Below are 15,969 nucleotides of genomic sequence, written 5' to 3' on the forward strand. Positions count from 1 at the left end.
AACTATTCAGGGAAGCTCATGAAGAGAGGTCAGACTGTTTTCCTCCTCCTTAAAATCTGCTTCTTGACACCTTGGAGCTAAGGACTCTTTTTACAGAGCAGAGATGAAATACTGTGTCACAACTATGTCCCCATTCAATGTTTCATGGTAGGTGCAAAATTATATCCACAGTAAAATGGCCAGGACTTCCAGCCAAGCATCTGGCGCTTTGCCCAGACTTGTTTAAAGGAAGAAAGTTACATTTAAGCACCTCAAAGGGTCTTTTGTTTCATAACAATGTTCTTTTCCTATTTCACAGCTGGAAAACCATTTCTTTTTAATGTGCTATCTTTCTTTTTGAGAATTCTCTTTCGGGTTTTTTGGCCACATTTTTTCTGCTTCATTTTCCCTGCAGGTGATTTTTATATTTAAAAGATTTCTAGAGGTTTGTTTTATAAGTGTTAATGTCCTTCCTTCCCACTCTCTGCGTAGTTACTCATGACACTGTGAACTGAATTCATGGGTAGGAAGGACAGTTTCTTTTCTCAAACTTCAGAGCCATTTTCCAAGCTGTACTTTTCTGTCTGTCACAAACCCATTAATGCCCCAGAGTTGTCCAGGGCTCATGTCAGCACAGGATTTGTCTCCCAGTACATGTGTATGTCGTGGCTGGTTTTAGTATTACACAGAGATGTCCAACTATCATGCTTCACAGCTAAATTCAGCATTTCAGCACCTCTGTGATCCTCAGCCCCTTTGTCCAGCCACTGGCTTTTATCACAGGTGCTTCAAGTCTCTTGAGCTTCTGTATCAACTCTGTTGATTAAGTTCCCTAGTTTTCTTTTAAACAGTCTCAAGGAAACATCAGCTTCTAAAAGGGCTTCTACATATAATAACTGAGAGGCGGACAACGCCTCCAAACCCAGAGTCAGACCGATATGTGCAAGCTGTGAGGACTGAGGCTTGTTCCTCCTCTCTCCAGCCTGCTTGGCTCACTCCCCTACCTGCGTGCAGAAGCCTGCATTCTCTCCTTGTGCTGAGTACTTGCCCATAAAAATTGGGTCTTAGCTTTAGGTCTGTCACTGTGCACGCAGTTCTTGGTCCCTAAAAAGGTCTTGAAGGTCAATAATGAGAACATCTGCTGCTAACAAGTCTGATCTCTGTTTTAAAGAATATAAACACTGATGTTTTATGCAGTCGGTCAACTATGACAGCCTGATGTTAGGCAGAAAGTTCTTCTTGGAAGATTTTTGCATCTTTTTGGGGACACCTTGCTCTGGTCACTGTCAGAGATGGGTAACTGAAGCACATTAGTCTTCTTTAGTATAGTTGTCCCTCTAGGAATCCTGAAAGATATTAGTGGTTTGGAAACTGCTCTTCTTTTCTTGAACTATAGGGTAAAAAATATTGCTGTGTGAAATTACTGTGCCACCAGCCACTGTGTTTGTTACCAGTTTCACTGTGACGTGCTGAATGTTTAAGTGGTTTGTCCTAAGTCACACAGCTGTAGTGGCAGAGTCAGGAAGTGAGACCAGATCCACTCACTTGCTCCATTCACTTAATATCCCTTCATTAAAACAGATTAGTTTTTTGGTAGTACATCACAAGAAATGCATCTTTCTCATTTCAAAGGTGGCCTACATGACATTACTTTTGTGTGCAACGTTGAGAGAAGTATCTCCACTGGCTAGTTAAGCATCCATTAATATTTATTAAGTGTACACTGTCACTGGGACTGTAGTTTCTAGCTTCTCTCTTCAAACAATTTTATCCCTTGGTTATATTCTGAAGTGTGTTTCTTGCAACAATTGCAAATCTAAGCTGTTCTCTCTGACCCCCCTGTTGTTAACAGAATTGTAAATTAGGAATGACTTGTTTGCTAATAGAAATCAGCTCTTCTGTTTTCTCTGGAAAAATCTAAAAGCACAGCTTATTTCTGTCAGTCCTCCCAGTTTTTTCCTTCAATTTAACTGATCAGGGAGAAAACAATGGAGATGATGTCAGTAATAGGTGGACATCTCTCTCTGGGTGATCCTTTCTAAAATGCAGCTTCTCATGCGTCTGAATATATAAATAGTTTGCCCTGCAGGAGAACGGACTGTATTTTTGTGAGATGTATAATTCCTGCTTCTTTATATCTTGATTGTAATAGCTCAGAGTACCAGAGTGGGTACTGCCACAGTCGTCTTTATATGGTCCCTATTACTAGACCAATAGTGTAGTTTTACAAGGCAGGAGATCTTTCACGAGCAAACACCTTTCTTAGAGCCAAGGAAAGGCATTTGTATTTGAAACTTTGCCACTCTTCTTAATACTAAAAAAGGACTTACGATCCCCCCAAATTTAACAGCTTTTCCCAGTAACGAGAGTCACTATGACAAAAGGTATTATACCTAACCTATGAATCTTGTGTTAAATATTAATCATTGCTGGAGACAGACTTAAAAACAAATTGCACCTACCTAATGCTCAGGATTTGTTTGCTGAGTAAAAGGCCTAGAGTGGATTTAAAGATGTGAACTGAGTTTTAGAAATGCAGTCCACTGCAGTCAGAGCCAACGTTAGCATAGTGAGCCCCTTCGTGGCAGGCATCCCCAGCTAGAGGATCTTCACCGTAGTCAGCAGCACAGCACAGCTCAGCTGTCTTTGTTGTGATTCATCACAAAACAAAAATATTGAGGAATAATAATAGCTTTTCCACTCATTTTCAGTAGCTGGGAATATGAAGTCTAAGAGGGGATATAAAGGCAACTCCTGTACCATGGTCCAGCCCTGACCCCAGCTGTGGTGCTTCTGCTGTTGCTTATTGCAAGCACCTGTGATGGGAGATATTTGTTTCTGATCGGAATTCTGAGTCCTGTTAGGGATAGCTGTTAGTTAAAGCCAGGTGAATGAATTGTCCTAGAGAATCTGGTGAAATCATTAGAAGCTCTCCTCGCTAATGCTGAATGTCACTTGAAGCGTGACCAAAAAATGATGAGGAACAGTAGTGTAAGCTTCTTTTGAAGGTTCTGTAATTTTCAGTTGATACCCTCCTGAAAAATTCCAGAAATGACAAAAGCTTCTGCTCTAAGTGTAAGCCCTGCAATTTTACAGTTCTGTAAAGACAGAACTTTATCTTTTAAGTTCCTTGAAACTAATAGAAAATCCTTTGAGGAAACTTAATATAGGGAGAGATTATGTCTTCTGTTTTAAATAATGAATAGGATGAGCATTGAATGAGCTGAGAACATTAATTTCTGTGCAGGGAAGCTCTTAACAGAATTATTGAATAAATTCCACATGGAACACACACAGCTCCCCTCACCAATTTAAATCCGTAAGGGCCAGGGAAGGCTATTATATCAGAGAGAAGGGTGAGTATCTCACATAGCATTGAAACTGTTGCCAAAAGTTGTATAAATAACATGTTGCTTATATCAGCTAAATTGTTTTATAGTTTGATGAGGAAGCAAAACCAAAGCACTATGACATTAATGCCATATATTGGTTTACTGACAGACTTTTCAATAATAAACAGCGCATTATGAAGTCAGAACTTGACAGGCTTAATTGTATACTTAAGAGTCAGTCTAACGGTTTGTTCCTTCTGGGATGGTGGCAGTTTGGAATTAAAGATCTCAATGGATTCACTGTAATGTTTCTTTGTTTTGTAATTATCTCTGTAGTGTTTATGCAGGGTGATTTCTGTAGTTTTCTAGTCAAGAAAACTCTGTGACTTGGGAAGAAAGTGGCCATCTTCACAAAGAGTATTGTTGTGCCCTGTCTATTTTTTTCAGGCACAGTTCAGGATCTTTCAAACCAATGAATGTCACTTAACCAAACAAGCAAGTTCCTATGTGTTCAGGCACCAAAAAAAACCCCGAGCTGCTGAACCTGTTGCTTTTTCACAGCTGCTAATGACACCACTTGAGATTCTTGTTTACTTCCAACAGGGAATTAGTCATGGGAGAAAACAAATCTATGGCTCAGTACACCTTGCCAAAATACTGTTTTTAAGCTGGGGCGATTTTCATGATGTTGCCAAAAGAGATTCAGGGAAATTTGATTTCATATGATGGAAAAGAAATTATGGATATCCAGCTTCCTTTTACGTACGTGTGATTCATGCTGTCAATTAACTTGCAATGTCATTTGGAGGTTTGTAAATAGGAGGTCACTACTTCCCATAGCAATTAAATGAGTAACTTGCTATAATAGTTTGTTTCCTCTATGCTGTTCCTTTACACTAACTACTGTTGCATCCTAACGATGATAAGGAAGCCATACCTGGGTGTGAAAGGGAGCAAATTTGTGACCAAGTGAGGAGTTGATAAGAGATTTAGTGTTTGGTGCAAAGTGTTTGAAAGGGCTGTAACGCCTCCTATATGAGGACAGACTGAGAGTTGTTGTTCAGCCTGGAGAAGAGAAGGCTCTGGGGAGACCTTATAACAGCCTTGCAGTACTGAAAGGGAGCTGACAGGAAAGCTGGGGAGGGACTCTGTCAGGGAGTGTAGGGATAGGATGGGGGGGCAATGGTTTTAAGGTGAAGGAGAGGAGATTTAGATTCAATACTGGGAAGAAATTTTTTTCCTGTGAAGGTGGTGAGGCACTGGAACAGGTTGTCCATAGAAGTCCTGGCTGCCGCATCCCTGGAGGTGTTCAAGGCCAGATTGGATGGGGCTGTGAACAACCTGACCAAGTGGAATGTGTCCCTGCCCATGGCAGGGGGCTTGGAACTGGATGGGCTTTGAGGTCCCCTCCAGGCCAAACCATTCTATGATTGTATGATTTTTAAGGTCGCCACTCCCTAGCTTGGAGCTACTTCTCCTGCCAAGTTCACTGGAAGCAATCAGCACAGAACGCGTTTGAAAATCCCACCTGCCAGTCTCTGCTTGTTCAGATGTCAAAGATGAGAGTCTCAGAAGCTTGACAAGGCTTGACATACATAATGCATGCCCAATGGTTAGATTTCAGAGACCATAGTGGGATACAAATAAGAAGACAGAGTAAAAGCATAATGAAAAGTTCCAGAACTGGCGGACTGTAGAACATCTTCCTCTTGAAATTCAGACATTTCTATAGCAGCTTTTAAAATGGAAGAATTTTATTTCTTAGTTTTGGTTTTGGTTGCTGTAAAAGACAGCTGCTCATTTGTATAAATTATTCAGTAAAGTGACCTCAAGACTTGCTTTAAGGATGAAATGAAATGCAAATGCGATTTGCCTTCAAGTTGTCTATGTTGGCCTGATGAGAAAGGGAAATGTGGCAGGACCACATCAACAAAGCAGTTGCATTCGTGCTTACACAACACCCAAGAACAGCTGTTCTTAATGGACGTACAACCTGGAATCAGATGTAGAGAGGAATTTTGAACAAGGATGAAGTTAATTTTTGGATACCAGTCTTGTGAACAGACCTGGCTGAAACAGAAAACAGTTCAATTATTGCTCCCTCACCCTCTATTGTTTCTGTGTGCCTGTGTAGGTATATGCATTGTGTATGTGTTTTAATTGTCCCTGATTTTTTTTTTCTAGTGGCTTTATTGTTCTTCATAGTTACTAAGTTATTTGGTCTGCTCATTGTGCGAGGGCTTGAATTTGCTCATCATGGGTTAGTAAGATTAGTAATTTGATCTTTTAGGCTACTGGTTTTTTTAAGAGTCCTGTAGCATGGCAACAGTGAAGATCAGAATCCCATTACTGTGAGTACTATACAGAAGTAAAACTGAAACTGTCCATCCCAGGAGAGTTAAAATGAAGTGTGTGTGTATACATACATACACCTACATATACGTACACCTACCATGCGTATATACATACACCTGTAGATGTATGAAATGACTGAGCAAGTGAGAGGGTGGAGTAATAGTGTCAATTGTGTTGGGCATAAACATGGTATTTCAAGAGTACTGGTAGCTGTAGATCATTAGCAAGCTAGGTTACAGTCGATTTGTAAGCTTTGCTGCAGTGGTTGAAAAGGATTTAGAAGAAAGAAGATAGTCTTGCTGGCAAGGATTTCTTCCCCCTTGTTAAGGACAGGTGTGTAAGGAAGCAGGATGAAGAAAACTGGAGGATTTGTACTCGGATTCCAGCATGAACTATTTGTGGGAAGGTGTTAGCAAATAACAGCAATACAGTTTACAGTTTCTGGTACTGTCCATTAGTCTCACTCTGTCTTGCAAAGCATGTGGCAAGAAGAATAGTTAGGAACTTCTTATATCTATTGTTTGCACCCATCATTAATGGCGCCAGTGAAACTGGAAGCTGTCACTTAAAATCCAAGCCTTTGCCGGATCAAGGGTATGGATCAGTGGCTAGAAATCAACTGGGAAGTGCTACAGCTTGTACTTGGCTAACCACAGGCGCCACCAGATATATAATACAGTGCTGAGATGTGCACATTGTTTAGAGCACAATAGGTCAGCAAGTCCCTTCTTTGGAGGGTTGAGTGAATTACCTGGTTAATATGAGGGAAGTTTGTAGAGTACCTCAGTTTAGAACTGTTCCCCTGCCCATCATTCCTAGTCATTTAGGTGAAGCTTGATGCACAACAGAGAGACTTCGAGAGGAAGTAAGATGATCCCCATAACCAGTTGTTCAAGTAAGATGATTTTCATATTGTACTACTAACTACATAATGACAATGACCTTTATGTAATTTGCATCTTTATAACTTTCATAGTCATTCTAATAACAATAGACTCCTCCACTGATGCTTAATGGGTTCGTTTACAAGCAAACAGCATGAAGTGAGATTCAGTGGGTGTTTGGATGCCATTTGGGGGCAGAAATTATAACTAAAGCTATTCTATAGGCCAAATACTGGCCATCATGCTTTATGGGGCAATAAAAGCGTGTGCATGACTGGTGAGGTATATGCTGAAACCAGGAGTAGTGTTGGCTTTTAGAAATGGCTTTTGTGATTGTGGCTTCCTCTCCACATCCGCCTACCTGGCACACTCTGTGCATCCCAAGGGAATCTGAGTGAATGAACACATAGCACTGGAGTAATAAAAGGTTCCTTGAGTCATTTAATAGCTGCTTCTACTGAAAAGACTGTGAGGGCACAAAGTCTATGTGATTCTCAACATTTCTATTACTCCCTTCCCCCTGGGCCTTTTTGGCTGAGCTTGAATATGTACGGAGCTACGTTTAAAAGCAGTTAGAGGATGGTTTGCAGATGCAAACTACAGCAGCTGGTGTATTTTTATAAGCACCAAGCTGGGAGGCCACATGGTCGTTTGGTTAGAATGGAGTCTGGGAATTGGGACAGCTGTATTCTACTGCTCTTTCCCATTGAATTGCTCTGTGACTCTTAGTGGTGCATTAAGGCAGAAATCCAATGTAGTTAAAATTGGAGTCAGACTTTTCATAGGTGGTAACTGAAATTAGGTAGACCCTTAAATACCTGAGTTTTGCCTTCCCTATCCACAAATAAGGAGTAGTGATAGAATACAGGGATTTTTGATGCTTGTTATGTTCTTTGAAAGTCTCAGATGGTGACAAGAGAAGTCAAAAGTAAAAAGCTGGGCTATTTTTTTAGGAAACAAGTAGAATTCACCAGGCCCAGTGGGCTTGGCATGCAAATATATGCCAAGAAAAAGGTAGATAGAAAAGTTGTGTTTGGTTTGACTCCAGGGAAGCTTTGGTGTGACTGTTTGTGATATGAACACTTTTCTTGGCCCATAAACAACAATGTAACATCCTGTTAAATGAGCAGTTTTAAAGGATTCTTTCTACGAACCACTTATGACTTTAATAATCTATTTTCTCCTCCAGACTTCTTGTCTGTAGCTGCTGTCAAGTTTTAAATGTTCTATGTTGGCACCTAAAGGGTACGATGGAATTCCTGGAATGGTTGGTGATGTTCTCCATAGCCTTGAATGAAGATATAGCGGTAATGAATCGGTGATTTTCAATTTGTGCTGCGAGGCAAGGCACGGTTTGGAATGAGTTCAAAGGGATGAATAAAAGGTCGTTAATAAAAGCTATCCTTTTGTTAGATTTGCTCTGTGACGATCTATAGGTAGACCTAGAAACCAAAAAAAAAAAAAAGTAAGGCAACTAGAGAAAGTAAAAGCATGTTCTTACAAGTCCTTTTGAGACCTGCATTTCCGTGGCACTGATTCAGAGGCCATCATGGAAGATGCAGAGGTAAAACTTTCATAACATTACATTTTTGTAGCTATTATTCAAAAATACGACCCAACATTTTGACATTTGAAATGGTTCATCAGGAACAAGAAGCTGATAGACTGTTTTAAAAATACTTTCTGGAAGATGTCAGCAATAATCTGTGATTATTTCTGAGCCACCACTGCTCATGTTTAGCAAGTGAAGCTCAAGTCTTATTGCATGGAGGAATTACAGAAATGCCAAGGATTGCCTGATAATCAGGTAGTGCTATTGATCACTGACTGGACTTTATAAACATAGCATAGTACCTTTGTCATTTGAATAACAAATGATCTCTATGCCAACACCAGAGTAAATCTTATTGACCTTTTACAACTGCTTGTGTTTTTATTGAAAAACAGTAAATCTATCTTCATTAGAATCAGCTGGGTGATGAATTTTTCAAAGGTTTATCTTTCCCAGTGAGGCACGAGTGAAGCAGCCAGGTTTGCTGAAGTAGCCCTTGGCTTGAGCACTTTTGGCTTTCAAAGATCTGACAGTACATGTAACAGTGGCAGCCTCCAGGTGCCAGGTATGTTTGACAACTGTCACCTCTACCTGGGTGTGAGAGTGGAAGCAGAGCCCTACCATGGCACATGAATCGACTTCAGCTCTTGAAGTGGTACAGTCTAGAATAAGCCTGTGATTTTAGCAAAATTTAAGGGCTACCTCCTGAAAACCCAAGTGAAAAGGTCAAGTTAAATGAGTGATTTGATATCATCTTATATTTTTCTGCTTCAGAAAACATATTAATGTCCTTGATCACATCCATGCTTCAAAGAGGCTGAGATAAACAACTCATGAAGTGACTGTCTATTATTTTGCTACGATGGCGGGGGGAGAAATCAAATGAAGTTGACGTCTAGTCTCAAAAGAAAGTTTTTTTACAGTGATGCTAAAAAAAATTAACAGTATCGTGAAGCTTAGAAGACTCTGGAATAAGTTTCCTCACAAAGAAATCTCATTTAAGTGTGTTCATTGAATGCTACAGGAGTTGGTAAAGCCTCTGTTTTCAAGTGGCACTAGCCATGTTTGAGAACCCCGCAGAACCAAATTTCTCTGCATCGAAACTTCTTTGATTTCAGGTTCAAGACTGAATTAGAGTTGGAGTTGAGACAGTAATTTCAATGGAGTGATATGCATAAATTTACTTTTTTTTTTTTTTTAAATTAAGTTCAAGATTAAATAGCATGAGGCTAGAAGTCTAGGGTTTTGGTGCTGGTTTTTTTTTGCTTATGAATACAAAATAATATGTTAATTGTTTCTGGTCCAGTCTGAAGTAAATTTCCTATCTAGTAGACAACAGCAACTCCTCTGTTCAGTGGCATTTCTTTCCAGGATTTGGTCTGTAGCAGCTGTGGCAGCTGTCAGAGCTAATGACGTGCTTGTCACAGGACTGTACTTGCCAGTGCTGCTGTACCCATCAGAGCCCAGGGAAACAAATGGGAACTATATCCATGATATCATCTTCTCTTGTTATAAATTAAGATTGTCCTGGTATTGTTACATTTTCAGCATCCAGATGATGCTGAAAATTTTCCATCCAGATGTGATTTTCATTCTTGGGGAGCTGTTCTGTTTTTTGGTTTTTGTTTTTTTTTAAATCTTCTCTAACCAAGACAAGCTGTAGTTCAAAACAGGGCTGAGTTGGCATTACTTGAATGTTTCAGCTGCTCCTTTGAGCCTGGTATCAGTCAATATCACAAAAAGTAAAATAGTGGGAGACTGCGAGAACTGCAGTAAAAGAAGTTTGGGGCTTTATTAGAAATTAAATGCATGATCCTGACTTGAACATGGCAAGATTTAGCCATGCCTTTTTTAGTGCCATCAAAGCTTCTCCTAACCCTGACTCCCCCCTTTCTCTGCCTTTCTCTGTACACCTCCTTCTGCTTCCCTTTTGGCTCCTCTCTCCTTGCATTCCAGCTCTGAAGTCAGACCCTGGCTGCGAAAGACAACACTAGTCAGCTATGTGGCAGTGAGATACCTGAGTGATCGCAGTACTCGGTTTCCAATTTCAATTCTCTGTTGGAGTTCTTGAAGTATTGCTTTGTTCAGGGAAAGATTAACATAGCAAGAAATGGTTTGCTTTGAGGAATCAGATTAAATAAAAGTAAACTTTTGATTGAATTTTCATGAAAACTGCTATTCAGAGTGAGAAAATTTAGCAGTGTTGAAAGAACAGCTTAGAAAACCCCATGGAATCTCTCAGTGTCAGCTGTTAGACCTGACTGTGCTGACATTGCAGGGGAATTATCAGCTCCTGGTTCGTATCTGCACTTCTCAGACTTCAGTCACTAAATACACTTCTTTATGTGTCTCAGAAGTGTTCAGAGGGGGATGAAAAGTGAAATAAACTCTTGAAAATACAGAAACATGAAGGGTCTGTCTTTGACAGAGTTGCTGGGAGAGGCTGTGGCACATATACATATGTGGCTGCATTTTTCTCCATTAGAAGTAAATACTGGCAATAATCAGTGTTAGAGAAGTTAGGTTGACTAGCTTTCCTCAGTGTTTTTTGGGTTGATTCCTGTCCTTGTTACTGATTCTAGGCCATCAGGAGGGACGCTGGTGCAACACCGATGTAAAATAGTTCAAAAAACCAAATCTGACCATGTCTGGAGGCACACAGGGCATCATTTAGCAATCCTTCATCAGGACTTATGCAGGAGGTGCTAGTTCTGCCCAGTCTAAGGGCAAATCAGACCTGTAAGTTAGCTGCAACAAAATTATGTTGCTATTTGTCCAGCATCATCCAGCAAAGTCTCTCTGTCCATACTACTCTACTGCAATAAAATAGGAGTAACATTTTGTATTCAAATATATAGTTTATTTTTGACTCGTGCTTGAGCATTTATCTCCTGCCTGTATAATACAGCTGTTGCTTATCTGAAATCTGGTAGAACTACAAAATATTCACTTCTAATATCCTGCAGGCACTTGTATGAAGTGAGTAATTGCTACAAGTCATTAATAAGCCTGGGAAGGATCCTTGTGCTAGTTGGCTTTGCTTTCCCCATAGCCATAATCGGTTTCCTCCTGATTGTCTGATAATTTGGGTTCTCTGGAGCTTCACCAGTAACCATCTCAGACAGAGTTACTTACACAGAAAACCTAGTGATTGCAAAGCAAAACAGTACTTGGCAGCATCTACTGCTTTTACAGACAGTGACTCAAGAGCCTGCCTCTGCTGCTTCCACCAGCTGAGAGTAATTCTCTACCTTTGCAGAGGCTCTGATCATTGTAGGCCCAGTGGCTGCCCTGCCTGTACTCCAACAAGCTGAAAAAGGACTATGTGGAGCCTGGTTTTACACCGTAAGGACTTGCTTTTATCAACCTCCTCTTGAACTCTGAAGGAGAGAGAATCACTAGACAGGTCTCCCTTGATTTAGGTTTCAGTGAGCATCACACTAATTTCTCAGTGAACAAGAAAAGGCAAACAGACAGTACAAGCATCAAAGGGTGACCATACTTTCAGCTTGAGTAGCTTCCAGGCTGTAAAAACATGATAACTGAGCAGGCTGATGAGGGAACATACAAATCTACAATATGAAAACAAAAACAAGCAGGGGTTATGCTCACAAATTATTCACTTCGTTAGAAAACTCCTGGTTCTTATTCACTCCAAACAGGAGCATGCAGTATGGCCAGCAGGTTGCAATCGTCAGGCAAGATGGTTAAGCAGGCATTAAAAACTAATTATTAGGTTCATCCAAATGGTAATAATTAAATTTTAATCAATCTGTGATAAATGAACAAAATGCAAAATAATTAAGATGGCAGCTAAATGTGAATTTAAGCACACCTCACCATTTAAAACATGTTTCTCGGATTACTGTTAAAAGTGTATTCAACCATGCTACATTCTTAATGAGTGTGTGCAATGTTACATGGTTCTTGTTACCAGCAAAGGGATTTAGCAGTCCTGGATGCGAAACCCTAATATAACTCCTGTGTGGCAGAACAGAGTTGAATTGCACCTGCATTCACACGGACTCAACCTGAGGCTTGTGAAAGTGTATTTAATATTTAATCATTGAGCACTTAGCACAAAAAAACCCACTTAAATTTATTTTGGTAGTACTTTTTATTTGCCATGGTTTGGGGAATATGAAGACACTTAGCAACAATTTATGGTTTATAATTTCAAGATCTCAAAATACTTCCAAACCTGTAACCATACATAGAAGTTCAGATTTAATACTTGGCTCGCAAGTGATAGACCCATTAGAATTTCACAGGGATGTGGTTAGACTCTTCGTAACAATGAAAGCAGTTTAAGGGGAGCAAGCACGCTGACTGACGGAGATGAAAGTTACCTTTCCTATGCTGTTGTGTTCTGGCCTCTTTGCAGTCTGGCCTTATTAAGAGTAGGTGATTCCGTGGTTTTGTGAGGATATAGACTATTGTTGGGAGCGAATATAGAGTTCCTCTTTAGCTTTCCTTTCTGGTTTCACGTTTGGCCAAATGCATGGAGGTTTCTGCCTTGTTTCTAATCATCAGATTGTATGCTTTACGTGACAGATTATTATTTTTTTAATTCTCTTTATCATGGTCTAAGAGTGATGTTAAAATGTCAGACAATAAATTAAACCAATGCTTCCACAGAATTTCTAGAGCTCTGGTTATTGAGAAGGAAGAAGGCAGCATGCAAGTTGGTAACAAATGAAAATAGGAAAGAATACAACAAAAAATCCAAGCAAAGTTAGGCTCCATAGGTAAAAAAATAAAATTTAGTCTGCCTAAAAATTAAGTTAATGGTGCTAAGGAAGTATATCCATGTCCCATGGGAAGAATCCTATTAATTTTCATTCATTCACACATGTGGAAAAGAAATGCATTCAAGAACAAGAGTGAAAGGGGTTGGTTTGCCAGTAAAGTTGGCTTTGCCAGATACTATTTTCAATAGACTTCTAGATAACCTGAAAGTCTGGCATATATTGCTAAGAGAACCTGGCTGCATATTTCTTGGTTTTAACACTAATGCCTTTATATTATAAGTGGTCCTGAAACAGGAGTCCTGATTTAAACCTTCTGAATTCTGAGGAGTTCACAGTTGATCTCCAGATGTTTAAGCTTATGTTCATACTAGGTCTGTGCTTTTTTTATAGTTGTTAGGCATGGAAGCAGCTATAGAAACGATGTAGGCAAGGTCCTCTCCCAGCTCTGAAGAGGGAATACATTTCAGCAATGGCTAGAATAGACTCAAAGAAGACATGGATGGGGAGCAAAGGAATATGTCCAGACAGACAATCAGCTATTGTTCTCTGCTGCATTTATTAGTGCTGAGGAAAGCCATGAGAATGAAATACAGGGCCTCCAGGGCGTAGGACTGTTTTTGTGAAGGGGCACCAGTACTGTTAGTATTTATGCGAGTCCAAATATGACTTCGACTTTACTCAGAAAGGACTTACATTCCTCTGTTCTAATGCTGGGTTTTGTAAGGCAGCTGCTTAAATGTACAAGTGCAAATATGTGTGCTTAGCTTTGCCCTGCTGTAAATCTCAGATTTCCCCAGGAAACCGATCTCAATGCACTTCCATTTCACATGTGTACATTGGTTAATTGTGTGTGAGATTATGTGCAAATATCACCTGTGCAAGCAATAGAGACAATTATAAAAGGTGTTTTGTAATGTAACTCCAGCCTAGTATTCCATTTTAGTATAATTAGAATGTATTTCCAATAACATCTATGATTGGCTGAGGATCTGGCTGACTGGAGTTTCCCGTATTTATGGCAGAAGTGGGTTTCTTCTCAATTTTACCATTTTAAACTACACTGTTATGAGCTTTATTCATAATTTCATTCACAACTACGTCTTTAATTTTGTTTAATTTAAATAAAGCACAAACTTTTAAAGGAAATTTTTTTTTCCTTCATAACACAGAGCATCTTCATTTGTATTTTGATCTTTTCTGCCTGTTCTTCTTTGAAGAATCTTGATTCATTTAAAAAATGAAAGCAAAAACCAGAAGAAAGCTGCTTTTGCATTATTTCACACATAGGCTGATTTCCAGGCAGTCATTCCCAGACACGTAATGACAGTTCCGTCGGCGCTATGAGAATCAGAATCATTTGTTCAGAGAAGGAGAGCATGTGGCCCAAGTACAAGAAGTGCTGTATAAACCCAAATTTTATTCTGTTTTTATAAACACTCCTGAATATTCATGACTTTTTAAAAATGGAAAAATAAAACTTGAGGGCATAAATTTTGAGCTGAAGGCTGGTGAAGAAATTAAGTAGTGGGTTTGTATCTTTAGGATTGTGTGGCTGAAATGACAAGTGATAAGAACGATCTAGGCATGCCAGGGAGGATGTACATGGTAAATAGCTTGGTTGAAGTCTAGACAACTGTGAGTTATAGCTGGTAATATCGTATTTAGACAGGCACATCTTGAAATGTACTCAAAAGCTTTCGCATCATCAAAAAAAACCTCAGGGGAATTGTGAACTGAAGAAATGCATTACTCTGGGGCAGAGAAAGCCTTGAAGCGATGCAGATGTGGGTAGCTGCCGTTGGAACTGACATCTGATTTGTAAGGGAAGGCAAAGGGGCCTAGGAGAGCCCCTCGTGCCAGGTGCCTGTTGATGGGTGTGCCTCAAGGGTACATGTCTCTTTTACCAATCTTATTGTAGACCAGCGTCATAGGTTCTGATCTTCAGTAGTGTTTAGAAAAATGACCAGGAGTAGAAATCTGGGTGTGCACTTTATCTGTACGCTGTACACCTGTCTGCAGTCAGGGGAAATCGGTGTAGTTCTGTGAACGTGTTAACCCTACTCCTGTGCTCCTCAAGCAATAGGGAGCAGGAGCAGCACAGGAGATGTGTTTATACAAATGCTTGTTATGAATTGAAAACAACTTGTAGCATTTCTGTCCTGTTCTAATGGATAGCACACTCTATTTTAATGTTCTCTCCTTTGAGGACCTAATTACTTGCGTGCAACGTATTTGTTTGAGGACTTAATTTGCTTCTAGATTCCGGTGATGGAAGCAACCTTTCCAAAGTCATCTTCCAGAGAGACTTAGGTTCCAAGGTTCACAAGATGCTGGTATAATTATGATTTTTCTGCCCATAAAAATGGAAGGGTTTTTTACAGGTAATAGCAGCTAATCTATGCAGCTACTGTGAAATGCCTTCACATGAGGACATTCTAACAGGCTGTCCAGGGAGGTGCTCAAGTCACCTTCCCTGGAAGTGTTTAAAGAACAGGTGGATGAAGTGCTTAGGGGTGTGGTTTAGGGAGTGTTAGGAATGGTTGGACATGATGATCCGGTGGGTCCTTTCCAACCTGGTGATTCTATGATTTTCTGGGGTAACTCTTCTCCAGGGTCCTTGCAGATGCTTCTAACTAAGCAAAGTGTCTGGGCCTAAATTTCTTCTTCTCAATTCAGTAGCAATCCTCTTTATTCTCGGGAGTGTGAGAGTTCAGGCTTGGCTTGTTCAAACTCTTATTTTTTAGTCCAATAATGTTGACACAAGCCCTGTAGCGTGTCTAGCAACAGGGACAGAGCATAAATAACAAATAGTTTCTGCTTTTAAACAGACTTACACATCCAACTAAGGAAAAACAATCAATGACCATTTAGATGTTTCTGACTGATCAAGATGTCTTTAAATTAAGACTCACTACTACTTATATGAGCCTTGAAAATAAGAACACTCTAACTTCCTAATTTAGCCACTGAACAGCAGAGAAAGAAGTTTTATTGGATTGCCTGGCCAGATGACAAGCCTTATATTTCTGCCTGCGTTCCCTGTCAGGGAAGCGTTTTTTTCCTTAGGGCGCCTGTCACAGTGAACAAACTACCTTTAGGGGAGCAGAAGGACTGAA

The 15,969-nt window shown here is 40.0% G+C and overlaps 1 long non-coding RNA gene across 1 annotated transcript in view; it reads left to right on the forward strand.

Moving 5' to 3' along the window:
* The window catches only part of LOC128853316 (uncharacterized), a 55,016-nt gene that overhangs the window by 16,408 nt on the left and 22,639 nt on the right, over nt 1–15,969 (forward strand). The window lies entirely within an intron of this gene.

Source organism: Cuculus canorus, chromosome 11, assembly GCF_017976375.1.
Source record: "Cuculus canorus isolate bCucCan1 chromosome 11, bCucCan1.pri, whole genome shotgun sequence".
Classification (NCBI taxonomy): Eukaryota; Metazoa; Chordata; class Aves; order Cuculiformes; family Cuculidae; genus Cuculus; species Cuculus canorus.